Source organism: Bos mutus, chromosome X (genome assembly GCF_027580195.1).
Source record: "Bos mutus isolate GX-2022 chromosome X, NWIPB_WYAK_1.1, whole genome shotgun sequence".
In the NCBI taxonomy this organism is placed as follows: Eukaryota; Metazoa; Chordata; class Mammalia; order Artiodactyla; family Bovidae; genus Bos; species Bos mutus.
In genome coordinates, this window is record NC_091646.1 from 96,787,184 (window position 1) to 96,804,476 (window position 17,293).

The 17,293-nt window shown below is 37.0% G+C and overlaps 1 long non-coding RNA gene across 1 annotated transcript; it reads right to left on the reverse strand.

Moving 5' to 3' along the window:
• Positions 1–341: 341 nt before the first annotated feature.
• LOC138986405 (uncharacterized) lies at positions 342–17,293 on the reverse strand. Its single transcript, XR_011463256.1, has 3 exons — positions 6,907–17,293; positions 3,323–3,405; positions 342–1,694 (listed from the first exon to the last, which is right to left on the reverse strand). It is a non-coding gene; the product is annotated as an uncharacterized lncRNA (long non-coding RNA).

The following is a 17,293-nucleotide window of genomic DNA, read 5'->3' on the forward strand; positions in this document are numbered from 1 at the left end:
AGCTACTTAGAAAATAATATAGCTAGCAGTTATTAGTAAGGTCACAAGCAAGAATTTAAGTCAAGAACTTTAATTGGATATAGCCTGGTATACCCCAGGTCATCTGTCTCAGTTAAATGATTATAGCCAATTGTTAATCTCCTGGTTGTACATCATGGAGCATCTGGCCTTTATCCAAAGATTGGTTACTGAGATAAGCTTTAGAAACAATCGTAGAGTGCCTTTTGTAATAACTTAATTAAAACTTTTAGCAATATAACATAACAATGAACTATCTCAGAAGTGAGTCTTAGTAAACACAGACCTTAATTAACAAAACTAAAACTCAATATTCGGTGAAATATATATTTTTTTCTTTTGGAGAACTCATTGTGAGGGCATTAACACTGTAGCCAGGGAAGACTTTAACCCATCAAATAAAAATGAGGTCTGTCAGGGAGCCAGGAAAAGCCAAGTGGCCATCTTGAATTTCCCATAACTCTGGCTCTTTGCTTTTTAGCTGTTGTTTATCAATTTTCAATTTCCTGATTCAGAAGCAGGTTTTGCCAGGTTTTAAGGACATCAGGATAGCACAAGTCTAACTGTGAGGTGTTATTTTTTATAGAAGCAGAATGAGCTTTGTCTACATGTACCATAATCTTAAATAATATTTACTTTACCAAAGTAACAAAAAGATTTTAAAAATAAATATAAATCACTTAAAGGCAAAGAAAATTATCTGTTATCAAAGCTGCATTCTAAGAAAACTTTGTTCTCTAAACAGAAGACCAAATCTCAGTCCAGCTTACTGTTAATAACAAAATCTGTTTATCTGCTTAATCTTAGAAAGTCTTTTCCATAAATCTTGAAGAACTAGCAGTATTCTTCTGAAGGCATGAGAATAAAACCATGGAAGTCATGTTTAAAATCTAATTCTATTGCAATTGACAAAGAAACCTGGTCATTGTTATATGTAACACTTTAATATGATAACTAGAACTGTAATTGACCATAGTTTATCAGGACATATCAGATCTGATATCAAACCATATCATGAATTTCACAGTTTTAAGATATCTATATTAGTAATATCAACCATACAGTGTAACTAACCTGAAAAGATTTTTTACCCCTTTAACAGTACTTCCCATGTAATTTAACATGTCCAATGAACTCAAGTAGCTTAGCTTTTGGGGATGTCTCAGGGGCCCTTTGAAGCATCCCAAAGTTAGCTAGAAGTCAAGTTATTTAGGAAGCTTTGTCAATAAATATCAAAAGGGTTTATAACACTCAGTCAGGTTCAGTTCAGTTCAGTCGCTCAGTCGTGTCCGACTCTTTGCGACCCCATGAACTGCAGCACGCCAGGCCTCCCTGTCCATCACCAACTCCCGGAGTCCACCCAAACCCCTGTCCATCGAGTCAATGATGCCATCCAACCATCTCATCCTCTGTCATCCCCTTCTCCTCCTGCCCTCAGTCTTTCCCAGCATCAGGGTCTTTTCCAATGAGTCAGCTCTTCACATCAGGTGGCCAAAGTATTGAGTTTCAGCTTCAACATCAGTCCTTCCAGTGAATACCCAGGACTGATCTCCTTTAGGATGGACTGGTTGGATCTCCTTGCAGTCCAAGGGACTCTCAAGAGTCTTCTCCAACACCACAGTTCAAAAGCATCAATTCTTCAGCATTCAGCTTTCTTTATAGGATCATATAAGTCACTGTAAAATAATAGTTATTCACTTAACCAAAGTTAACAAAAGATTTCAAAGGTAAATATAGAAGAGATCAATTAAGAGGTAAAGAAACTTAAATCTATAATTAAAAGCAGTTCAACATCTGAAGAAAGTATGTCCTCTTAACCGAGAGAAAGGCTGAATTTTAGTTTTTGCACCAGCTTACTTTAAACTCATTTAACTGCAAAACTAATACAATTATGTAAAGTTTAAAAATAAAATAAAATTAAAAAAATAAAAAAATAAAATAAACTGTATTTATGTTTACTAATGCATATATATGGAATTTAGAAAGATGGTAACAATAACCCGTGTATCGAGACAGCAAAAGAGACACTGATGTATAGAACAGTCTTATGGACTCTGTGGGAGAGGGAGAGGGTGGGAAGATTTGGGAGAATGACATTGAAACATGTAAAATATCATGTAAGAAACGAGTTGCCAGTCCAGGTTCGATGCACGATACTGGATGCTTGGGGCTAGTGCACTGGGACGACCCAGAGGGATGGTATGGGGAGGGAGGAGGGAGGAGGGTTCAGGATGGGGAACACATGTATACCTGTGGCAGATTCATTTTGATATTTGGCAAAACTAATACAATTATGTAAAGTTTAAAAATAAAATAAAAAAAAGGAAAGAGATATCTAGTAAAAAAAATAAAAAAATAAAATAAACTTAATTAAATTCATTTTAAACTTAGTTAGACCTAACCATGCACAAAACTTTTTTTTCAGGGTCCACTTTTCACAAACCTATTCACTTTTTGTAACAGCCACCTGTAAGTCAGACCTACTTTCTTTTCCTTTCATAAAATGTAATTTTTATTTTTTATGCCTTCTTTATTAAAAACATACATCCTACTTTCTTTGCTAGATTAGCAAACAAATATTAATACTAGATATTTAATATTGAATATGTCCCAGTTCACATGAATCTGGAATTTATTTAGGTTAATTTTTTTGTATTTAGAATTTTTTGATTTGTAAGTGCTTACTTTTCTTTAGGCCAATTATATTAGAACTCATTTACAACTTCAACAATATTATCAGAAAAAAACAAAAGACTTACACTGAGACATACATAAATCCAGACAGACAGACTGACAGAGATCTTATAGTTTTCTGTTTGAGATTTAAAATATCTCTTTGACCTCCATTTTTTTCCCCTTTGCTTGAAGTTCTAATTAGCCCAAGTCTGAGGTCTCAGGCAAAGTTGGCTGTGTATTTCAAGGACATGGCAAGGGTTAACCACAAGCTTTTCCCTAGGCAGGCCTTTCAACAAGCTAGCTGTTTTTAATTGCATATGCAAAAAGAATTGGATTTGCAGATTCCAAAATGAAAAATTTCCCTTGGTCTGTTCAATCAGTAATCACGCACTCACAATCCTTCAGAGGCTATCACAATGCCTCCCTTCTCCTGAGTCCTCAGGCTTCCTTAACTGTTACTCCCTTCCTGGGAGCTCCAAGGAGGTCAGCAGTCAAGATACCTTCCTTCTTCTGAGTTCCCAGTTCTCCCTATCTGATGCTCCCTTCCTGGGAGCTCCAAGGAGGTGATCAGTCTCCTCTTCTACCCGTTGGGGTAGGACCTGACTGGGGACTGGCCCCAGGGCCTTACCTGATCCTGTGGCCATTCCTGGTGACTTGGTCCATCCCTCCAATGAGTCCAGTCGGGGCTCAGCCTTCTGGAGAGTCAGAACACTGGTCCAAAAGAGAACCCAGAATACCATCAGGTGGTGCACCCTCTTGTTCATCTCGGGGTCCCTTCACTCCAGCCAGGCTGAGCCACCAGTACAGTGGCTCAAGGGGCCAGCATGGTTGGAATCTTGCTGGGGCCTCCAGAAATGTTGCATAAACCAGTACTCGAGAAATCAAGCACCACACTTGGAGAGTTGGAGAATGCAAGTTTATTATGCTGGCAGGCCCAGAGGAGTTAACACTCCAAGTTCTGAGCCCTGAACAAAGGGGTTACAGAGTTTTTATACACAAACAGGCATGATTAAGCGGGTTTGTAAGGGCTGGGCGATTGCAAAGAGTGCGACAAGGGTGAGTGAGATAAGCTCCAATTCCTAGTATTGAGTCCCCACTTTCTGAGACTACATGACCTACGTGATCCAGACTTTGCAAGGAGTCTGAGTTACAGAGGCAGAAGGAGCAGGAGGTTATGTAAAATTTTAACTTTTACTCTTCAATGTAAGTATAAGTATCAACTACCTATAATGCCTTTTCTCATTTGATTGTCAAATGGAACATCTGATTCTAATATTCCCATGTATCAAAGCCATATAAGGTCACTCAGATGCAAGTTCATGGGGGCAAAGCCCAAAACTGCAGGTCTAATCTACACCGCCTTTGCCTTCACACATTGCCACACAGCTGATTGTGCTACTGCCATGGTGAAGAATGGGGCTCCTAAATTAGAAACTAAATCACCCAGAACACTTATCACTAACAAGTGTCCTAGTCACTCTATGAATCATATAAATCTTTTGTGCAAGGGTCAAGGGGATGGTGGACAGACAATATGTGCAGCACTACTGGCCAAGGGCTGTATACTCCATGGAGCCACAGAGTCAAGGACACAACTGAGTGATGTTCACTTTCACTACTGGCATGTAAAACACTATCAGTATCAACCACTTGGTGCATATGATTAACTATATTATAGATTCAATAGATACTTTTTAATCAGATTTACACATTTTAAGAATAATTGAATTGGTTGCACAGATATTATAATAAGGAGTCAATGATAGAGGATCTTATATGCTAAACTTAGTTTTACACATTTCAGCAAAAATATACCACATTAACCTCATGTCATAATAATATTCAGAAAATTTTCTACAGCTTTTGTTTGGCTTTTGGTACAGATCTGCATTTTCCTAACAGCTGGGACTGTATAAGTTTAAATCTGGTGTAAATTCCCCAGCATATTTCCTTCCTTGCAGAACTATTGTGGAACTTTTACAATTTGAATTATCATGGTAATTCAGAGGAAGTTATGTAGCAGCCACTGGCTTATTCACATGTGATGACACATGAAGTAGGCCTTATTTTGTATTTCAGGAAATTGAGTGGTCTGTTGTACCTTTCTTTTCTGGAGGTTGAAAATGTTAGCTAGAATAAAAGAGATGAAGATAAAGCACAATTGGTCAGACTCCCTAGAGGTTTTCATAACATTCATTCCTAATCTTTCAGGAAAAAAAATCTTCAACTTTGCTTTCTAGGAAATAAAAAAATTCTGAATGGGTAATTGATTATCTTGGGCTCCAAATTCACTGCAGATGGTGACCAGAGTCATTAAATTAAAAGACGCTGGCTCTTTGAAAGAAAGCTATGACCAACCTAGAGAGCATATTCGAAAGCAGAGACATCACTTTGCCGACAAAGGTCCGTCTAGTCAAAGCTATGGTTTTTCTGGTAGTCACATATGGATGTGAGAGTTGGACCATAAAGAAGGCTGAGTGCCAAAGAATTGATGCTTTCGAACTGTGGTGCTGGAGAAGACTCTTGAGAGTCCCTTGGACAACAAGGTGATCAAACTAGTCAATCCTAAAGGAAATCAACCCTGGGTATTCACTGGAAGTACTAATGCTGAAGCTGAAGCTCCAATACTTTGGCCACGTGATGCGAAGAGCTGACTCATTGGAAAAGACCCATATGCAGGGAAACATTGATGGCAAAAGGAGAAGGGGACAGCAGAGGATAAAATGGTTAGATATCATCATCGACACAAAGTACATGAATTTGAACAAACTCTGGGAGATAGTGGAGGACAGAGGAGCCTGGCACACTCCAGGGGGGTTGCAAATTTGGACATGAATTAGAACTGAACAACAACAGTGTACTGAATAACAGGAAACAAAGAAATTGTCCTCTCTGAATATGATAGCTGGAGGGGAGAATAATGGGAGTAGGGGAGGTAGGGAAGCACAGTTAACTAAACAGTATTCATAGCTGCTCCCCTATCCAACTACTTGCCTGCTTGTTTTGGGGCCTTTAGTTGGGCAAATTTGGAGAAATAGCATAGTAACTGATGATAGGGGTTGGATAGATTTGCTCTACATTGTTAATGGCAGAGGAAGCGGTGAAGACAAAGAATGTATTGGATTGTATTTGAGGAAAAAGATGATAGGGGCTGGAGGAGACTAGGTTTGGGAGTTTGGTAGAGGGAGGGGAAAGAGATTGATTCTGCTGCCAAGCATGTGATACTGTAATAGAAAGAAATGGAGAAAGAGGGTTTTAACTTGTGTTGATTGTTAAAGGGTATAGCCATGAGTAGCCATTTCTTTAGCAACTCAAGTCTACATAGCTACATAAATAAATAGATAGGAAGAGAAATAAACTTAAGGTAGATAGATAGATCAGAGAAGGCAATGGCACCCCACTCCAGTACGCTTGCCTGGAAAATCCATGGACGGAGGAGCCTGGTGGGCTGCCGTCTATGGGGTCGCACAGAGTCAGACACGACTGAAGCGACACAGCAGCAGATAGATAGATGGATACAGATGTAAGTAAGAAAATAGCTATCATTTACTGAGAACCCACTGTGAGTTCAGCTTTTTGATACAACATCTCTAATCTTGACAAAGTAACATATTGTGGTCATTTTACAGATGAGAGAACTGAGGTTTGGAAATGTTAAAAGGCACACAGCTATTAAATGGACCTACTGAAGATTTTGACCTATGTGTGAACCCAAAATTTACGAACGTTTCCCCTCCATCAGGCTGTTTCCCCAGGCATTCTTTCCAAGCAAAGTACTGCAAGCTTTAGGAGAGAAGAATTATTGAGCTGCTTCTTTCATCTTTCTTCTGCCAACATAAATATTTCCTCCCTAAATTTATTTTAAATTGAAACAGGAGAGCTAACATTTATTACATAATAGGACATAATTTAAAGGAACAAACAGAGATTATCTGGTTCAATTGAATTTTATTTGACTTATTTCTTCAGGTAGTACTTCTAGTGGGGGTGACAGAACACACATAGAAATATAGATTCATTGGTTTGTGTCTATAATAGGCATTCTCCCTCTCCTCACACACATTGCAAGCAAATTTGTGTTCTCCTCAAAAACCCAAAGATTCATACAAAAATGAGAAAAACAAAAACCAGTACTCAAGGTTCAGTTCTCCAGATAAAACAGGAATATCATAGAAACACAAGGCAGAGCAGCTTCATTGATCATTTACCCACCTGGAATACTGTCAGCAATATTCAGGTTCGGCCCTCTTTTTCTTATCAGAATGTTTGTCTGGCAATGTTCTTATAGATTATCTATTTCTGCTGAATAACTTGAAGCAGGGCTGCTAATCAAGAGAGAAAAGAAGCTGCCTTTGGTGATGAAAATTGCTTTCTAGTGACTGATTGTGCTAATCAATCTTCTACAAGGGAAATCAGGAGTAAAAGATGGCCAATAATTGCAAAATACTGCTGCACACATGAAGAAAAATAACTGATGCACAAAACACAGAAAAGCAACTCTTGAGAAAATGTTGCAGAGTTGGCTATTTAAATTATATATATACATTGGAAAGCAGCTTTTCACACTTTAACACCTAAATGTTATTTTTAATATGTAGGTAAGGACTATGTCTACCTTACTCTGGCATTGCAGTATTTGATGACACTTCATTATCTGAGAGCTAGCTGGGATTTCTCATTAGAAATCTGCAAACATTGAAAGGTATAAAAATTATCAAGATTGTTGATGCACAGATTACATTTAGCTTCTGATCATAACTTTCTGTATATGACAATCACAAATGAATTAATAGCAGAAAATATTTCTAATGATCCTCAGCTGTCAATGTACCTCAAATAATGATCCATAGTGCTTCAGTCTTTTTCTTTAGAGTTTGCTTACAAGTTCATTGTGATCTTAACAACTGTGAAATTCATTGTAATGTTGACTCTGTAGCAAGTTTTGTGCAGACATTGTAAAGTAGAAAATAAAACCAATACTCTTTCCATTTTAAAAAGTATGAATGGTCTTTCAACCTTTTGTGCATTTAAACCAATTTTTCAGGACTTTATGTAACATAGGAGCCAGCTACATTAGAGATCTGGAACCATATATGTGAGTAAAATATGTGAGATAATGCTTGAAATTTCAGAAATGAATTTTGACTTCTTAGAAGCACATACCATGTTTCTTCAATCCTGAGAGAGCATCAGTATTTGTGAGATTCACTGAAACAATTATGGAATAAATATGTCACAAATTAAATTATGACATTGCATTAATGAAAGTCCTACATGACACATCATCTGGTCACACCAGCTTCTTTTTGCTTTGAAATTTTCTTCTATTTCCAAGTGATTTGGAATTTTCTCCTGCTTGAAGTATCAGGCAATTTCAAAACAAAGTAACAAAACCTAAAACAGTAAAATCTCTATAATGGGAATCTCTCTATGATATTATGAAACCTTTTTTGTATTTCTTTGCATGAAATCATGAAACTGTAATCACTCCTTAACGATAAGGCTTCCCTGATGGTTCAGGTGGTACAGAATCTGCCTGAAATGCAAGACACCAGGGTTCGATCCCTAGGTCTGGAAGATTCCCTAGAGAAGATAATGGCAACTCATTCCAGTATTTTTGCCTGGAGAATTCCATGGACAGAGAAGCCTGGTGGGCTACAGTCCATGGGGTCACAAAGAGTCAGACATAACTGAGTGACTAACGTTTTCACTTTCACTTTGATGATAAATATTTGCGTTAATAGTATCAAATTTGTGCACTACTGCTGTATTTTTAAGGCCAAATAATTCTATATTTCAAACCAAATGATACTGATAATTTTGTAATGTAACGAAACTTAACATGTTTAGTAACATAACTCAACTGAAATGATGTTAAAAGCTACAACCAAGAGTGGATATGTACAGGCAATGATAAATAGACATAACTAGCAGTTGTAAGAATCCAGACACATCCTGATTTCAGAGAGGTTAAATATAAAAAAAATACGTATCTTAGAATTGATATTATACAGTAATATATTGCAAGGTGAAACTTTAGAGATGAAAATGTCCAGTTCCTTCATTTTTCATAGTAGCTCTGTTGGACTGCACCCTGCAGACTTACAAGGCCTATATTTGCCCAGCTTCAAGACCAAAGAAAGAGTCTGGAGTCCCTGACAGAGACATCAGTAGTTTAATGCATGGGGGAGCTTACGTCTGAAGCAAGGTCCTAGAGCAACACCCCACCATATATGGCAGATGGCAGGCACAACACGGCTGCTGTCTTTCCTCCTGGGGTTGGGGGTTGGGAGGTGGCCAGTTGTAGGGAGAATTGACATCACATTGTCTCATCAGTTACCAGGGAAACCTGTAGAGGGGCATGCTCCTCACTGTCCCTTTGATAAGAACAATCACTAACTGGGGTCTGGAGCAAGTAGGGAGGTCAGTCCTGTGGGTAGAGTATAGATGAAGCAGGTACTGGTTGGGCAGGAGATGTGCAGAGAGCAAGACAACAGCCATCTTGAGTGGCCTGGCCGTATAAGCTCCATAATGCTCAACGAATTAAGAAAAGCTGTCCCAGATGGTGGTAAAATCTAGACAAAAATCCTAATTTTTAGGACAACAACTTATCCAATTTTGGTGATCTACAGCTTTTGAATGATTTATTACTTTATGATTTTCTCATTAACTTGTGTTTAAACCTGTTATTTGATTGAGGACAGATTTAACTCATCATTCTTTTAACCACTGGTTATTGAACAAGATGCTTCTATAGATTACTAAGTGAATCTACTGACAATATAAACTGTTAATCCATTATGTAATTTCAATATTTTATTTAGTTTCTAGTAACTAAAATATACACAGAAGAACTGTACAAAAAAGATCTTCAAGACCCAGATAATCACAGTGGTGTGATCACTGACCTAGAGCCAGACATCCTGGAATGTGAAGTCAAGTGGGCCTTAGAAAGAATCACTACGAACAAAGCTAGTGGAGGTGATGGAATTCCAGTTGAATGATTCCAAATCCTGAAAGATGATGCTGTGAAAGTGCTGCACTCAATATGCCAGCAAATTTGGAAAACTCAGCAGTGGCCACAGGACTGGAAAAGGTCAGTCTTCATTCCAATCCCAAAGAAAGGCAATGCCAAAGAATGCTCAAACTACTGCACAATTGTACTCATCTCACACGCTAGTAATGCTCAAAATTCTCCAAGCCAGGCTTCAGCAATATGTGAACCGTGAACTTCCTGATGTTCAAGCTGGTTTTAGAAAAGGCAGAGGAACCAGAGATCAAATTGCCAACACCCACTGGATCATGGAAAAAGCAAGAGAGTTCCAGAAAAACATCTATTTCTGCTTTATTGACTATGCCAAAGCCTTTGACTGTGTGGATCACAATTAACTGTGGAAAATTCTGAAAGAGATGGGAATACCAGACCACCTGACCTGCCTCTTGAGAAACCTGTATGCAGGTCAGGAAGCAACAGTTAGAACTGGACATGGAACAACAGACTGGTTCCAAATAGGAAAAGGAGTATATCAAGGCTGTATATTGTCATCCTGCTTATTTAACTTATATGCAGAGTACATCATGAGAAACGCTGCACTGGAAGAAACACAAACTGGAATCAAGATTGCCGGGAGAAATATCAATAACCTCAGATATGCAGATGACACCACCCTTATGGCAGAAAGTGAAGAGGAACTCAAAAGCCTCTTGATGAAAGTGAAAGAGGAGAGTGAAAAAGTTGGCTTAAAGCTCAACATTCAGAAAATGAAGATCGTGGCATCCGGTCCCACCACTTCATGGGAAATAGATGGGGAAACAGTGGGAACAGTGTCAGACTTTATTTTTCTGGGCTCCAAAATCACTACAGATGGTGACTGCAGCCATGAAATTAAAAGACGCTTACTCCTTGGAAGGAAAGTTATGACCAACCTAGATAGCATATTCAAAAGCAGAGACATTACTTTGCCAACAAAGGTTCATCTAGTCAAGGCTATGGTTTTTCCTGTGGTCATGTATGGATGTGAGAGTTGGACTGTGAAGAAGGCTGAGCGCCGAAGAATTGATGCTTTTGAACAGTGGTGTTGGAGAAGACTCTTGAGAGTCCCTTGGACTGCAAGGAGATCCAACCAGTCCATTCTGAAGGAGATCAGCCCTGGGATTTCTTTGGAAGGAATGGTGCTGAGGCTAAAACTCCAGTACTTTGGCCACCTCATGTGAAGAGTTGACTCATTGAAAAAGACTCTGATGCTGGGAGGGATTGGGGGCAGGAGGAGAAGGGGACGACAGAGGATGAGATGGCTGGATGGCATCACTGACTTGATGGACGTGAGTCTCAGTGAACTCCAGGAGTTGGTGATGGACAGGGAGGCCTGGCGTGCTGTGATTCATGGGGTCGCAAAAAGTCGGACACAACTGAGCGACTGATCTGATCTGATCTGAACTAAAATATAGAATTATTATAATTGATTAATCTTCCTGACATAATACTTTCATTCTGTGAAATTAAAAAACTTCCTTTTGTTTGCTGCATCATTTCTAGATTTCTCCATCCAGTTTTTAAGACCTTTCATGATTTAGCCTCATCTCAAGTACTCAATTTGATTTCTCTCCTCTTAAAACCATTTATCCTGTTTTTGCTTGCCATTTTTACTACTAATAAAATGCCTGGAAAATTATCATTTAATCTCAGTTTTAATTACTGACCATGGAATCATCTGAAAGTTAAGTAATTTATTGTATTAATTGGCTTTGGCTGCTAGCACACAATGTGCCCCATATCTGGGCTTGACTGTTAACTCACTTTTAAATGCATTTCACAGAACCAGAAAAGTAGGATCTGGAGTCAACATACCATTGGCTATGAGCTGTCAATTTTGACTTCTTTATCTGGCTTTAACAGTCCTTTTAAAAACTGTTTAGTGACTTTAGTGGTGTGCAGTAAACCTTGTCACACATCAGGTATATGAGAAGGCATTCTCAAGAAGAATATCACCTTTTCTATTCTTTTCTCATGACAACATATCTTTGTCAGTAATGAAGCTTCTTCCTAAATCAAGAAACCAAATTTAAAAATGATTAAATCAGGCATCACTGAATACATTAAAATTATTACCATATAACAGATGGTTGATACTGACTTCTGGTTTTTATGTCTCTCACATATCTAATATGTCAAAAAAAATAGTTCTCAAGATATTGAAGGACTAACTTTATATGAAAATAAGAAACTAAACAAACTTGCTGCTGCTACGGCTAAGTCACTTCAGTCATGTCCGACTCTGTGTGACCCCATAGATGGCAGCCCACCAGGCTCCCTGTCCCTGGGATTCTCCAGGCAAGAACACTGGAGTGGGTTGCCATGTCCTTCTCCAATGCAGGAAAGTGAAAAGTGAAAGTGAAGTCGCTCAGTCGTATCTGACTCTTTGCGACCCCATGGACTGCAGCATACCAGGCTCCTCCGTCCATGGGATTTTCCAGGCAAGAGTACTGGAGTGGGGTGCCATTGCCTTCTCCAAAACAAACTTACCCGTACCTAAATGTTTGTCATCATTCAGAAAGTATTCTGAATCAGTATAAGTATGTTTAGCTATGGCTCAAAGGACTAAGAAGGAATTACATGTTGTTTGAGTTGGTTTGTGATAGGTGGTAATTTCCTTTCAACTTTGCTCTTCTTTAACTTAACAGACTGAAGTCCTAAGAACATCTTTAACCTGAAAGCCATGATCATTCTACCATAAAGATTAGTCAAGAAATATCAGTGTCAAACTTCTGAAACCCAAATTCAATGAAATATTCTATAAAACTGTCAGAGAGAAATGACATGTTATTTATGGGGGAAAAACAATTTAACTCACAGGATACTTTTCCTCATAAATGGTAGAGGCCAGAAAGAAGTGGCACAACATCTTTCAGGCATAGGAAGAAAAGAATTGCCAATTCAAAATTCATTATCCCATGACAACATCCTTCAGGAAGGAAAGGGAAATAAAGACATTCTCTGATGAAAGAAAATCAAGACAAATTTTTGCTAGCACACCTTTCCTAAAGGAATGGCTAAAGAAAGTTCTCTAAAAATAAAGGAAATTTTAAAAAAAGAATCTGGAACATTGGGAAGGAAGAAGTAACAATGAAAAGAGAAAAGGCATGGATAAATATAATAGATTTTACCTCTTTTCTTGAATTTCTAAATTATGTGTGGGGGTCATAGCAAAAATTATGACTGTCTTTTATGGTACTCGGCATATAATGGAAATGCATACACTATACAAGATGTGAGTAAAAAAATGTTCAGAGAGAGGCAACATTTCTATACCTGACTCTAGCTGGTAAAACATCAGCACCAATAGGCTGATGTTATTTCTATATAATGTTATACATAGAGTAACATCAACAGAAAGCTGTAAAAACAGAAAGACTCAAAACACTATAGACTAGTGAAAATAGAGTTCTAAAAAATGTTCAAGCATACAAGAGGAAGGCAGGCAAAAGAAACTAATGAAAACAGAAAGAAACAAACAGAAAACAAGAAAGAAAATGTCAGTCTTAAGCCTTAACATTTCAGTAATTATATTAAATATAAATTCTCTGATTACATTAATTAAAAGAGAGATAGAAAAAAGGATTAGTCAACAACACATATGATATAAACTGTTGATCACATTTTTATTTCAAATAAAATTATGCTGTCCTACTTAATGAAAGATATTGTGATTCAATTATCACGTTTTACATAGTAAAGATATGCACCTTATATATATATAATACCATATAGATATGAGAGTTCAGATTTATTGTGAAGATTAGCTTTACAAATTCAGGCTTAATAAATATCAGAAAATAAATTATATATTCAAAAACAGATCCCTTAATTAACATGATGGAATATAGATGACCACTAGAAATTGTCGTTCAAGCAATTTCTCAGTATACATAAAAAGTAAATCATATACTAACTTTTTTAAGTTTTAGTTAACATATTTTTTATTAGAGCTATAGCAAGTTTTAAAAGCATATCATATGATACAACTAATGTGGCCCTAATTAAAATCTGTACATATTACATGTAGCTACTAATATATATTTATTTATCTAAATATTAATATTCAGAAGGTATATCTCCAAATGTAAAATGAGAACAGTGACTATAAGCCAGTGGTATAACATGGCATTATATATATGTTATACCATGGTATAACATGGTATAAGATTGGTATAAGCCATGGCATTATGAAATACTATTCTGATACATTAAAATGGGATTGATTACTTTGGTGTTTTAGTATGTTCATTGTATGTTATTGTTCTTTTTTTCTAGTACAGAGCATTCATATTTTCTGGAAGATTTTTTCATAATACAATATGAAAATATTCCATTATGCCTACTGATTTAAAAAAAACTATCTACTAATAGGCCAGGATATTTGCTAATTGCATGACAGTTGTCAGATATGCATTCTTTGATCATTTTGGTTACCATCAAAAAATCTATGGTCATATCTATAGAACCGATAGATCCTTATTCTGACAAACCTATGTAACCTATGCCTGCAGTAGGTATAATAATTGGTAATAGGATTGTTTTTAGAATGAAATGCAATAATGTATTAAAGTATCTAGTGTATTGCCTAGAAATAAGTAAGCATTCAATAATAATAGTTAAATTTGTCATAATAAAAACATATTATTTTGTATGTTTTTACTGACATATCAGCAAATATATGCATCTTAAAACTTATGACAAAATTAGTTAAATAATGTTAAACCAAGAATCGAGGACTTTATTACATCTAATTGGAAGCATGCAGACCTTATGCTTACAGATACACCAAAATTCCATGCATATTTCACCAATCAATTGGTTCTGTGACCATCTGAAGGCAGGCAGATTCTTTACCAACTGAGCTATCAGGGAAACCCATTTCAAGTAATAGCTCTTCCAATTCACAGATTTCTATTTAAAGAACTAAATTTACAGTTATATTAATCCAGAATTAATGTATTATAAATCTCATTTCACCTCTCCATACTTCCAAATTATTTTTCCAGCCATGTCTGCAATTCTTAGAAAAAACAATTAGGTTAGGGAAGAAAACTATGATCTTCTTGTTAAAATGAAACTTCCAATAATACTAAAGTAAGAATTTCTTAGAGGACAATCATCACTGTATATCAAAGCTCCAAAATACTTCCTGAAATTTATTTTCTCTGTGTTTCTTGCTAGTTACTATGCGTGTGGGCATGCTAAGTCACTTCAGTCGTGTCCAACTCTTTGAGACTCTATAGACTGTAGTAGTCCCCCAGGCTCCTATGTCCATGGAATTCTCCAGGCAAGAATACTGGAGTGGGTTGCCATGCCCTCCTCCAGGGGATCTTCCCAAGTCAGGGATCAAAGCTGTGTCTCCTCCATCTCTTCCAACTCCTGCACTGGCAGCCGGGTTCTTTACCACTAGCAATCACCTGGGAAGCCCCGCTAGTTACTATAGAGACTACCATATCAGCCAGGGGTGGAAATGGAGATTGGAAGGGAGACAAGCAGAGAAACTCCCTAAGAGCCACAATACTCATCTCTGAATATCTTACAGCTTTGTTCTCTTTATTAAAGGTTAATATAATGGCTTCAGTTTGTCATAGTTTGTTCATGAAGCAAAATCTCTCATGTCTTTCGTGAAAAAGAGCTTATACATGATTCTAGATTTTTGGAGGTCTAAATTCAACAAAACAAAGTCCAAAATGAGGTTCTTTTCTGGCCCAAATTTGACTTTGCTTCTAGGTTCTACTTTCTTGTCTAGAGATTTAAGTCTTCCCAAGCATTAACACAAGAAAAGCCCACTTTCTGAAAGAAGACTGCAGGAAAACTTAACCACACTTTGTCATACTCGAAAGTTTGTCATACTCGAAAATGTACAATAGATTTACACCTACCATATCAGGTATGGTTTCATAACACAGTATTCTCCATCCCCTCAAAAATCAAAGTCCTCATTTTATTTACCAGCCATTCTGGTGTATTAGGACTAGCAGACTAACAGAATGGTCAAATTACTGTAATAATGTCAAATTACTGTAAATCCATTTACTAAGGAGAACCACTATTGTGACTCCTTTTCATTTTTGCAGGACTCCCTTTGGCCACCTGATGTAAAAAGTGGACTTATTGGAAAAGACCCTGATACTAGAAAAGATTGAGGGCAAGAGGAGAAGAGGGCAACAGAGGATGAAATAGTTGGATGGCATCACTGACTCAATGGACGTGAGTTTGAGCAAACTCGGGGAGATAGTGAAGGACAGGGAAGCCTGGCTTGTTGTAGTTCATGGGATTGCAAAAAGTTGGACACAACTTAGCAACTGAGCAACAACAACACAATCTAAAGAATGGCAGTTACTGATTCTGTTTGGAAATACCAAATTATTTTGATGCTATCAGGACTTATTAATTTGAATATTTCCAACTTAACTGATCATCACCAGAAGATGGCATAAATATACTAAATAAGAACATGAATATTTAGAGACACTTTCCTTACTGAGGGAAACAAATAATGTTCTAAAATTATACTGCACAATCCAATTTTAATTTGTTTCCTTATATTCTCACACAGTTCTTCTTTACTGTAGAGACTGGGTGTCTTATAAAAATGCAAACATATTCTTTTCATCTACATTAATATCAATAACTAGAATTTTTAAAAGGCAGAAATCTGTTTCAGTCTAGAGTCATATCTGGAAAAAATAAAATCTTTATTTCAGTTGATATTTTTCAATATGAAATACCTATTTTTCTTGTCACTTTAAAGGAAATAAACATTGATAAATGTTATTAACATTTAATGAATGATTAATAGCACTGCCTTTTCCATAATAATTTATTATAAGAAGTGTTTTATCATGATCAAGAGCCATGTAAATAATTCTATGCATTGCCATTTATAAATGCTTTATAACAGTTTGAAAGAACATTATTTAGAACCTGTTTCAAATATGAAAATGGTAAAAAACAAGCCTTCTAATGCCTGAATCTTTAAAGTCTGTGTTCTCATTAATCAAGTTTCTTAAATCATTCCTAAATGTTACCTCAATTCAAAATGCAACTCCCATTTCTTATTCAGATTTGCCCTCAAATAGGAATAGAACAAATCTACAGCACTCAAGCCAAAGCGAGCAGTAGGCCAACGTGTAGTGGTAGCAAAAGTCCTGGAGCATTATTACCTGCCATTGAAGCTTAGGATGTTCTGGTACTAATTTTAGATAGATTTTTAAGAGATATAGTAGGAAGGAGTTTATAACAGATTTGCACATAAACCTTTCAAGCTAATTTACTGACATTAAACCTAACTTAGAAACGAATGTCACCTTTCATTGGAAAATGGGAAATTTCCAGCCATATGTGGCATTTTTCTCCTCTCTGGCCTCTTAATAGAAATGTAATCTTAATTCTGCCATTGAAGATCCATTGTACATAATAAGCCTTCCAGAAACTGGATGAGAAGGAAACTTCTCCCTGGCCTCTCCTGACGGTAAGAAGTAAAGCAGTCTCAGATCACTTGAGGGATTGGAGGTGGAGGGTGGTGTGAGGGGATTGCTTAGAGGTTGACTACTCCTTAGC